The sequence below is a fragment of the Phocoena phocoena genome, chromosome 2 (assembly GCF_963924675.1).
Source record: "Phocoena phocoena chromosome 2, mPhoPho1.1, whole genome shotgun sequence".
Taxonomy (NCBI): domain Eukaryota; kingdom Metazoa; phylum Chordata; class Mammalia; order Artiodactyla; family Phocoenidae; genus Phocoena; species Phocoena phocoena.
In genome coordinates, this window is record NC_089220.1 from 102969396 (window position 1) to 102979613 (window position 10218).

General features: G+C 46.1%; 1 pseudogene; it reads left to right on the plus strand.

Annotated features, from left to right (window-relative positions):
• The first annotated feature begins 9205 nt into the window (after window positions 1–9205).
• LOC136118910 (adenylate kinase 2, mitochondrial pseudogene) lies at window positions 9206–9853 on the plus strand (annotated as a pseudogene).
• Window positions 9854–10218: the final 365 nt, after the last annotated feature.

Genomic DNA, 10218 nt, shown 5'->3' on the forward strand with positions numbered 1-10218 from the left:
GTACTGGCTCAAAAACAGAAATACAGATCAATGGAACAGGATAGAAAGCCCAGAGATAAATGCACACCTTATCTTTGATAAAGGAGGCAAGAGTATACAATGGAGAAAAGACAGCCTCTCAATAAGTGGTGCTGGGAAAACTGGACAGCTACATGTAAAAGATGAAATAGAACACTCCCTAACACCATACACAAAAAAAAACTCAAAATGGATTAAAGACCTAAATATAAGGGCAGACACTATAAAACTCTTAGAGGAAAACATAGGCAGAACACTCTATGACATAAATCACAGCAGGATCCTTTTTGACCCACCTCCTAGAGAAATGGACATAAAAACAAAAATAAACAATTGGGACCTAATGAAACTTAAAAGCTTCTGCATAGCAAAGGAAACCATAAACAAGATGAAAAGACCACCCTCAGAATGGGAGAAAATATTTGCAAATGAAGCAATGGACAAAGGATTAATCTCCAAAATATATAAGTAGCTCATGCAGCTCAATTTCAAAAAAACAAACAACCCAATCCAAAAATGGGCAGAAGACCTAAATAGACATTTCTCCAAAGAAGATATACAGATTGCCAACAAACACATGAAAGGATGCTCAACATCCCTAATCATTAGAGAAATGCAAATCAAGACTACAATGAGGTATCACCTCACACCGGTCAGAATGGCTATTATCAAAAAATCTACGAACAATAAATGCTGGAGAGGGTGTGGAGAGAAGGCAACCCTCTTGCACTGTTGTTAGGAATGTAAATTGATACAGCCAGTATCGAGAACAGTATGGAGGTTCCTTAGAAAACTAAAAATAGAATTACCATATGACCCAGCAATCCCACTACTGGGCATATACCCTGAGAAAACCATCATTCAAAAAGAATCACGTACCAAAATGTTCATTGCAGCACTGTTTAGAATAGCCAGGACATGGAAGCAACCTAAGTGTCCATCGACAGATGAATGGATAAATAAGATGGGGCACATATATACAATGGAATATTACTCAGCCATAAAGAGAAAGGAAATTGAGTTATTTGTAGTGAGGTAGATGGACCTAGAGTCTCTCATACAGAGTAAAGTAAGTCAGAAAGAGAAAAACGAATACCGTATGCTAACACATGTATATGGAATCTCAAAAAAAAAAAAAAGGGTTCTGAAGGACCTAGGGGCAGGACAATAATAAAGATGCAGATATAGAGAATGGACTTGAGGACACGGGGCTGGAGGGGGAAGGGTAAGTTGAGATGAAGTGAGAGTGGCATGGACATATATACACTACCAAATGTAAAATAGATAGCTAGTGGGAAGCAGCCACATAGCACAGGGAGATCAGCTCGGACCACCTAGAGGGGTGGGACATGGAGGGTGGGATGGAGACGCAAGAGGGAGGGGATATGGGGATATATGTACACGTACGGCTGATTCACTTTGTTTTACAGCAACTAACACAACAATGTAAAGCAGCTATACTCCAATAAAGATGTTTTAAAAAAAAATCCCACGTGTTGCAAAGAACAGTTTAAAATATAGTCTAAAGTGAATGACTCAAATTCTGTAATTATAAAGAAAAATACTGAGCGATAACATGTATAAGGATATATCGGCATCTCACTTGGCCCTTAATATTTAAGTATTAGAATTTTGTGAGTCTTTTTTCCACTCTTTGGAAATCCACTGAAGTGGATGCAGTAGGGCACTACTCACATTCCCCTTCAGCACTAGCAACTCACTTTGCCAGCTGCTGGGAGAGTTGGATACTGATGGCTTGCAGCTGAGTCCTCTCCAGGACCTGTCTTCAGCCACAGAGCTGCTCCTGGGTGCAGGCTCCATCAGTGGCTGCTCAGAGGAGGATACAAAGTCCAGACCTCTCTTACCTCACCTAGAACAACTCTGAAGGGCCATCCGAGTTCCAAAACTCCCATAAGACCACCTGAAGCCTCTGTTTCAACTACGCTGCAAGTCAATTCTCTTTTGCCCAGTCCTTCTTCCTTCACTCTCCACTTGGCACATAAATCTCAGAATCTATTTCCTGGAAAACTGACATACAACACAGACCTAGCTGCAATATAGGAGAATAATAGAATATCAAAGATGCTGTACGCCAGGCTAATTTTAAATGGCTTTCATACTGAAGGAATAAAATTGCAACTTTAGGGAAGCAAGGAAGATGTTATGTAAATATTAATGAAAAACATTTCCATTTGTCCAGAATATTCAGCTTTACCTATGTTTAGGGAATACATGCTCAATTTATTTAGGATTTGTTCATTTGAGGGACTCTCCCCACTCCAGTGATGAGATTTGAAGAGCAGGTACCAACTGCTGTGTCCAACTCCCAAGGCAGGAGTAGGCAAGTGACCCTGGCCTGGCCAGTCCTGGTTCCCCATGTCCTGTCTATAGTGATTAATCCAAGAGAAGGGCATGTGACCAAGGCAGAGCCAATCAGAGTCCTTCCATGGGATTGAACAGTACATACCAAGAAAGATAGGCTATGTCCTTCCTCTTACATCATAAGCTGTGATAATGTAAGCCTGGAGCTGCTAGCGGCCAGGTACCTCACTGCCCATCTACAGTAGAAAAGAATAAGGCCAACACAGAGAGAGAAGTAGAAACAAGAGATGACAAGGTAAAGAGACAGAAGACCACACTGCACATGCCCTTGGATCCAACTGTTAGTCAGAACTAACCTTGGACAAACCAGCTACATGAGCCCCAAATATTCCCCTTCATGTTGCTTAAGCTCCGTTGAGTTGGGATGTCCATCCCTTGCAGCTGAAAGAATCCAGATGAGTTCACTGCATCCAGTCAGAGACAGAGTAAAGCAAAACCAAATAACCACCCTAAGACATAACAGCAAAGCAGAGGTCCCTAGCATCAGAGCCCAGGAGCTCTACCAAATCCCAGCAGAGTAATACAGCTATGAAACACAGAGGATGCATCCTGGGGAAGCTCTTTGTTAAAAGCTCCAACCTAGAAGCAGAATTAATATAGGCAGAATATAGACTAGAACATAGGCAGAAATAAAACGGTGTTTGTGGTGTAAAAAAAAAATCACTGATGACCCCCCAAAATAAAAACAAACAGGACAATAAAACTCGTACCTGGTATTCTTAGAGGAAAGGAAGCTGTCGAGTTGAGGTCAGGGGAGATGGAGCTCGGGCTGAGAAGGTTGATGGCAGTGGAGAAAGTTCAGGTCCAAGTGGGCAGTCTGGAGGAAGGGGCTGTCAGACTCATGTTCGTGCAGGGCCTTCCACATCAAGAAAGAAGTGGGTGGTAGAAGAGAGGCTGATGGTTTACCCACGTCCCGCAATTCATAAGCAGAGGCAGATTGGCTGTGAAGCTGACAGAAATTAAACTTCAGTACTCCTCCCTTGCAAAGGCCCTTCTAAGATCCCGTGAGGGGCTCTTGAAATTTGTTTACTTGGTCATATGTGTTTGTAAAATTTGCCGAAGTAAGATACCTTAGCCAGAGTGGGTTAACAAGTGCTTTAAGGCACTGTCTCTTTCTAACCTGATTTCCCCTCTTTCTTACTGATCCTCACGACGTGTGGTATTAAGAGGTCGTGAGCATCTTGGGGATCCAGCTAAGGGGGTGTTGAATTGGGGATCCATTTCGATTGGGTTTGGTGGATTATAGTTATGAAGTTCAAGGTCTCTTCCACGTACAGTTAGTTATACCAGCATCTCTTACAGTCCTGCTGTAGGAAATGTCCTCCAGGAATACACCTATACACCGTGCTGGCTTATAAAGGTGCAGGACAAGAGGTGCTAGGGCCATGTCAATGTGTCCTCTGCCACCCAACACCAGACATATGTGGGTAAGGGGGGAGAAATGCATTCTGAAATGTACAGAGCCAGAACGCAGTTCCATGGAACATTCTTCCAATCATCAAGTGTGGAAACTTCTAAGAACAGGATCTACTGCTCATCACCACCTCGTCAGAACAGGGGTTGCATTTCCTGTCAACGATAAACTCAGTAATTCAGGGGACACAATCACGGTATATTTTCTAAAATTTTGTTACCTGGATTCATAGCCAGTTGACTAGACCTTGTGCTTATTCAAGGGACTCGTTCCTTCCACATCTTTCTACCTGCTTGCTGAAATCTACCTGGTGCCTGGGATTCCTTTAGCAGGAGTAAGAGTACCCTATTTTTCTACCATACGGCTTAAAACGCAAATATTTGATTTGATTAAATCTTCAGTGTAAACTGGTTCCATTTTTCACTGTTTGTAAGATGTGGGATGGGGAGCTGGTTGGGGCGGGGCGTGGACCAAAGGATCAGAGTGGGGGAAGGGAAGAGCGAAGAGGAAGCAGGAAGGAGGAAGGAGGGTGAGGACCCTTCCCACCTAGGGGAGATGGAAGGACACAGAAATGAAACAGGGAAGAGGGAACAACTTTACAGACTAGCAACTTCTGTTCCCCTTACCTTCAGCACGGCGGTGCCAAACAGGAGCTGTGTGTTGAGGGATGCTGGCATGCGGCTGCCAGCGTGGGTAGCCGGCTGCATGATTTATGAAGGGTTTTTTAGCACAGCCCCACATCCTGCAAAGAAGGTTCGTTCCCCGGGGATTCGTTACTCAAGGAGAACTGTGCAAACACCACTTCCTGGGGGATGTTAATAGTGTCTGTAAGCAGGAGAGAGAGAGCGCGAGAGGGAATCATTGCTTTAGCGGAGAGAGAAATTAGCTCACAGCTGCAAAAGAAAACTCGCCTCTGTGTAGAACAGACCCGTTTGCTAACAACTGAACAATAAGCCACTTTCTTATGAAGGACTTTTGATATCTGCAAAGTAGATTCTGCTAACTAAAAAGTAAGTACTTTCTTCGAGCGTCTAGGCTTCTTGTGGTCAGCGTTTCCTTGGAAAGATGGAGTACTAGGCGGTGCTATCTAATTCCAGCCGAGAGCTGGACTTCGGCTGTTTATTTACATGAGTTGTTTGTGAATGTGAGCTGGTATACGTGAAGGAGAAAGATGGGACTTTTAGGGCAATGGTGTGCCACCCGTCCCCACTCCCCAGGACTGGCTTTCAGCCCTACAAGGGAGAGGTGGGGCCGGACATGGAGGGAGCTGCTTCCAGGAAAGTTGGTTTGAGGCTCCAAGTCTCTGTGGGGGCCTGGGAGACAAAGAACAGCACAGAGCTGGGAGAGGAGAAATCTCCTGGGCTTGGGAGCATCGCGAAGTAATGCCCTGGCCCAGATGTTGGTGACCTCCTGTTCACACAGGCAGCTGCGCTGGTGGCATATTGATGAGGGAGAGTCAGAGGAGTGGAGTAGGACAGAAGCAGACAACAGAATCACGAGCTGGAGGTCAAGCCAGCCTAGGAATCTCTTTGGCTTCATCCCCCTTGACTCACACCCTAACTCGATCTCACCATTCCTAAGACCAGGAAAACTGAGATCTCCAAGGAAAAGGAGGGAAGAGGTGGTGTTTCTCCCACACACCTAAAACTAACCACCTGCAGTCCACTCCGAGGACAGGAGACACTCCTGCATGGAGGGCAGCCCACGGTCACCTCATCACACCAGTCTCAAGGTAGGGGACAATCCAGTATGAGACAATGGGGCCAGGGCTCTCAGAGCCTAAATACAGAGATACCAAAGAGGTGCATTGTAAGAGGGGACTCTTCTCTAGGAGACCACACTGAGAAGCCAATCCCAGCACCTTTGACTTAACCCCCCCACCCTGGCAGGGAGAAGAGTTTCCTGAGCCCTTGCTTCCCAGATGCTAATCTTAGAACTCATTCTCCAGGACTGAGATTTCCAGCGGGCCTGTGGAATCAGACAGACCTTCCCACCCCCTGAAAAGTAACCCTGGGATTGAGCAGAGGACAAACCTCTTCCTTCTGTCCCCCAGTCTCCTCCCCCTTGTAACACTGTTGTATCCATCAGGACTCTTATTGCCACAAAGGGCAGAAACTCATTGAAACTGACTTCAGCCACAAAAATTTGCAAGGTGGGGTAGCAAGGTGCAGATGTGCTCATATCATTGAGATGTCCAGAGTCTCATTCATCTTTAGGCTTGGCTAAATCCAGGGGCTCAATGATTTCATCAGGACAATGTTTCTAGCTCTTGATGGCTCTCTTCTGTTGGGCTCAAATGGTGGCAAAAATGACCCCAGCAGTTCTACATTTTTATGGACCCGAGAGTCTGAAATTTCAGGAAGAGAGAGACTCTCTTTCCCTAAATGTAGGGAAGGCAAAAGCAGCAAAGCAGTTTCTTAATGGTCAAGCTTGGACCATGTGGTCAGTTTTGAAACAATCACCATATCCAAGAGGATGGGACTGCCCAGTTGGAAATGGGAATGGGATCAGCTCCACTTCAACACATGGACTGAAAGTGGGGGGTGGTTCCCCAATGGAAAACTGGGAAGTGCTCTCAAAACACGAGGGAAATTAACCACCACCCTATTTTTCTTAAGAGGGTCTTAGGAAGTTTCGCCACTTCGATTTAAACCTCTCTGCCAGAGGAACAACTCACTAAACCCTAGGAGCAGCAGCTCTCGTTCTCCCAAATCCTCTCTGTGACAGGCTAAGTCACAAAGCAGCTCAGAGGGGGACACCACGACAGCTAAATTCTCAACATCGTTTTCAGGAAACATGGATGCTCAGGGTGGCAGACAACACAGTGCACACACAGCAGGGGTTCTGTGCTATCAAAGGCATCTGTCCATAGAGCAAACTCTCTCCAGGTTGGGAGAATGAACGTTCAAGAGGGTGGAAGGGAAAGGAGGTCAGGACACCCAGCAGTGCACAGTCCTTACTCCAAGAGAGTGGCTCGTTAAAAACACCACAGACAAAGCAAGATGGAAAGGTGCTTCGGGCTGCCTACCTTTGCCCTGGAACATAGGAACGCTTCAGTTAAAAAAAAAAAAAGAGGAATAAAAAATGACAAAAGCTATGGATAAGAACCAGTATAACAAATTAGAGGAAAAGCTATTGCTTCCAGCCGTATAATATATGAATTTTCTCTACTTGTCAGCTCCTCACAAATGGAATCCTGAGTCCTTTCAGTCAACATCAAGCCTTTCCTGCCTAGTTAACATTAATAGAGGGAGGCAGGGAAGACGTGAGGGTAGCATTTGATAAGTGCTGGAGGAACACTGCTTTAGAAAAGCACATTAACCCTTTTTGCCTGTTCCAGCTCCTGCAGGGGGGGTGGGGGGGGGTGGGGGGGAGGGGGAGATGGAACAGGTGGGCTTAATTGGCTCTGAACAAAGCCCTTGAAATCCCCGGAGAGCTATGCAACCAGATGTCCCCTCTGGCACTAAGTGTTAAAGAGGAGTCTTTGTAAGGAGCCCAGCAGAAGGTGGAGGGCAGATTTGTTTGAATGAAACTAAGCTTCCACCTTCACTTTAAGACATTTTAGGGTACCCCTCCCCAGAAAAAAGACAACAAGATACTTACAGTAAAAGTTTACAATTCCCATTCTAAGTGTACCAGGTAAGGGGTGAAATGAAGTTAAAGGGCATCTTGTTAAAACAGCAATATCCATCACAATTGCACCCCACCCCTCCATCCACCATCATGTTCTCTCTCACACTCCCTGATCTTTAAGGCTAGTTCACGTTTCTTTATGGTATCGTGGAAAGACCACTTGGCCAGGAGACAGAAGTCCAAGACTTGAGTTCTGCTTTCATTGTATGCAACGTGTATGAGCCTGGGCACATCACTTATTTACAATGAACCTTTGCCTCCTTCACCACCAAGTGGTTCTATTTTATGTCACATCTGCCTCACAAGATTACCAGAAGGACCAAATGTATTCATCTGCCTGACATTTGCCAGACACCTGCTTTATACCGGAAGGTACAAAGGAATATGAGGGAATACATATTTGAACTAGACTCAGTTCCGACCTCGGGAAACTCACTGGACAGCCAGTGTACAGGACTGCGCTCTGTAAACAGAAGAGCACTTTGCAAAGGGAAACCATTTCTGTTTCCTGTTACTGTCCTCTAGATAGATCCTAGATTTTGCCAAGCCCTTGTTCTCCTAGATAGTTTTAGTCTACTTCCTCTTGGTCCCAGCTTACTTACTTCGAAAGTGGCGGCTTCTGAATGAGCTTCCCTTGCAAGTAGAGGAGTTCCCAGTTTTTCTTCCAGGTTAATTTTTATTGAACATGACCTCTAGAAGGGGTAGCTCCTCTCCTGTGAGACTCTACTCTTGGGTCCAGGATAGATTCTCAAACCAAGATGAGCCAATATGCAGACGTAGCCTCTGTCCAGGAATTCAGAATTGGCACACTGAAAGAGGGACAGAAAGCAGCAGCCATATGCAGGGATGGCACGTGAATAACGAACTCCAAAACGGAGATCCATCCGTTCAACAAGTGTGTCCCCAGAGCTGTACCGGTGACTGTCTGGGAGACCTCCCTGCACTGTCTGTTTTATTTACTTTAGTAGGAGTGGGGTTTTGTTCCTTATGAACAAATGATCTGTCTGACATCCTGTCCCAGATAAGCATGGCCCTAGGACACCAGCCCTAGGTTGGCCTTCAACAGATGTCTGGGTTTAGCCTAGCAACGAACCATATGTCTGTGTGTTGCAGCACACAAGGCTGTACCCATGTTTTTATTTCTTTTTTTCTTTTTTTTTTTGCGGTACGTGGGCCTCTCACTGTTGTGGCCTCTCCCGTTGCGGAGCACAGGCTCCGGACGTGCAGGCTCAGCAGCCATGGCTCATGGGCCCAGCCGCTCAGCATGTGGGATCTTCCCGGACCGGGGCGCGAACCCGTGTACCCCGCATCGGCAGGCGGACTCTCAACCACTGCGCCACCAGGGAAGCCCTGTAGCCATGTTTTTAAATGAAAAACACAAAAATGAATAAGCTATTGAAGAGCTAACCCACTATAAACAGAGTTATCCAGTGGAAAGAAGCAGCTGAAAAAGTGTCAACGACATTATCATCTGTGAAAAACATTTAACCCCAGTCAACATTTTAAAAAGATACAGAAGGCCATCAGACTGGCCTTCTGCCTCAGTTTACCTCATTACCTGTCACTCTGCCAGTATCACCAAAGTTGAGCGCTGAACTTCGGCAGGAGCTTTGAGGTTCCAATGGGCTCGTGCTGGGCACTGAGGATACGGGAGAAAATCTGTTCTCACAAGAGCTCTCTGTAAAGTGGAGGAAACCTAATTAATAATCACAACGCTGTAACAAACGCAGCTTTAAAAACGTGTTTAAGTGTCCTGAAGGCATCCGGGCCGTGCTTCTGGGGCCGCCCAGAGCCAGCAAGGGTATCCAGGCACCCAAGTTGACTGAAAACTTCTGTGTCTGCCATTTGGCTACTGGGGACATGCTGAGGGCTTCTGGCTCAGAGCTGGGAAAAAAGCTGAAGGCAACTATGGATGCTGGGAAACTGGTGAGCGATGAAATGGTCGTGGAGCTCATTGAGAAGAATTTGGAGACGCCTCCGTGCAAAAGTGGTTTTCTTCTAGATGGCTTCCCTCGGACTGTGAGGCAGGCAGAAATGCTCGATGACCTCATGGAGAAGAGGAAAGAGAAGCTTGATTCTGTGATTGATTTCAGCATCCCAGACTCTCTGCTGATGCGGAGAATCACAGGAAGACTGATTCACCCCGAGAGTGGCCGTTCCTACCACGAGGAGCTCAACCCCCCAAAGGAGCCCATGAAAGATGATATCACCGGGGAACCCTTGGTCCGCCGATCGGATGATAATAAGAAGGCCTTGAAAATCCGCCTGGAGACCTATCACACTCAGACTGCCCCGCTGGTGGAGTACTACAGTAAACGGGGGATCCACTCTGCCATCGACGCATCCCAGACCCCTGACGTTGTGTTTGCAAGCATCCTAGCAGCCTTCTCCAAAGCCACATCCTAGTAACAGAATGCCAGGCGAGACTGCACCACTGCTCATCACCCTGCGGTGTGATCCCTGCTCTTAGGTGCTGGGCAGAGGGGAGGGGTGGTCAGGGTAAGGATGGAGAGGGAGGGTTGGTGAGGGCTCAAGAGGAGGATGGGAAGAGCAGCAGTGCTGTAGTGAAGTGATTTCTTTTCCATGGAGTAGGAGTCCTAAAAAGTATAAGCAAAGGGAAAAATTGATTTTTTAAAACACTGATTTGAGGGTATAAATAGAAACAGGGAGATGCAGTATTATTTCTAAGGAATCACTTTGTCATTTACTCCAGACTGGTGACCATATTTTTTAAAGCCAGTGCCCTAAGACCTCAGCTTTTATCAGAACCT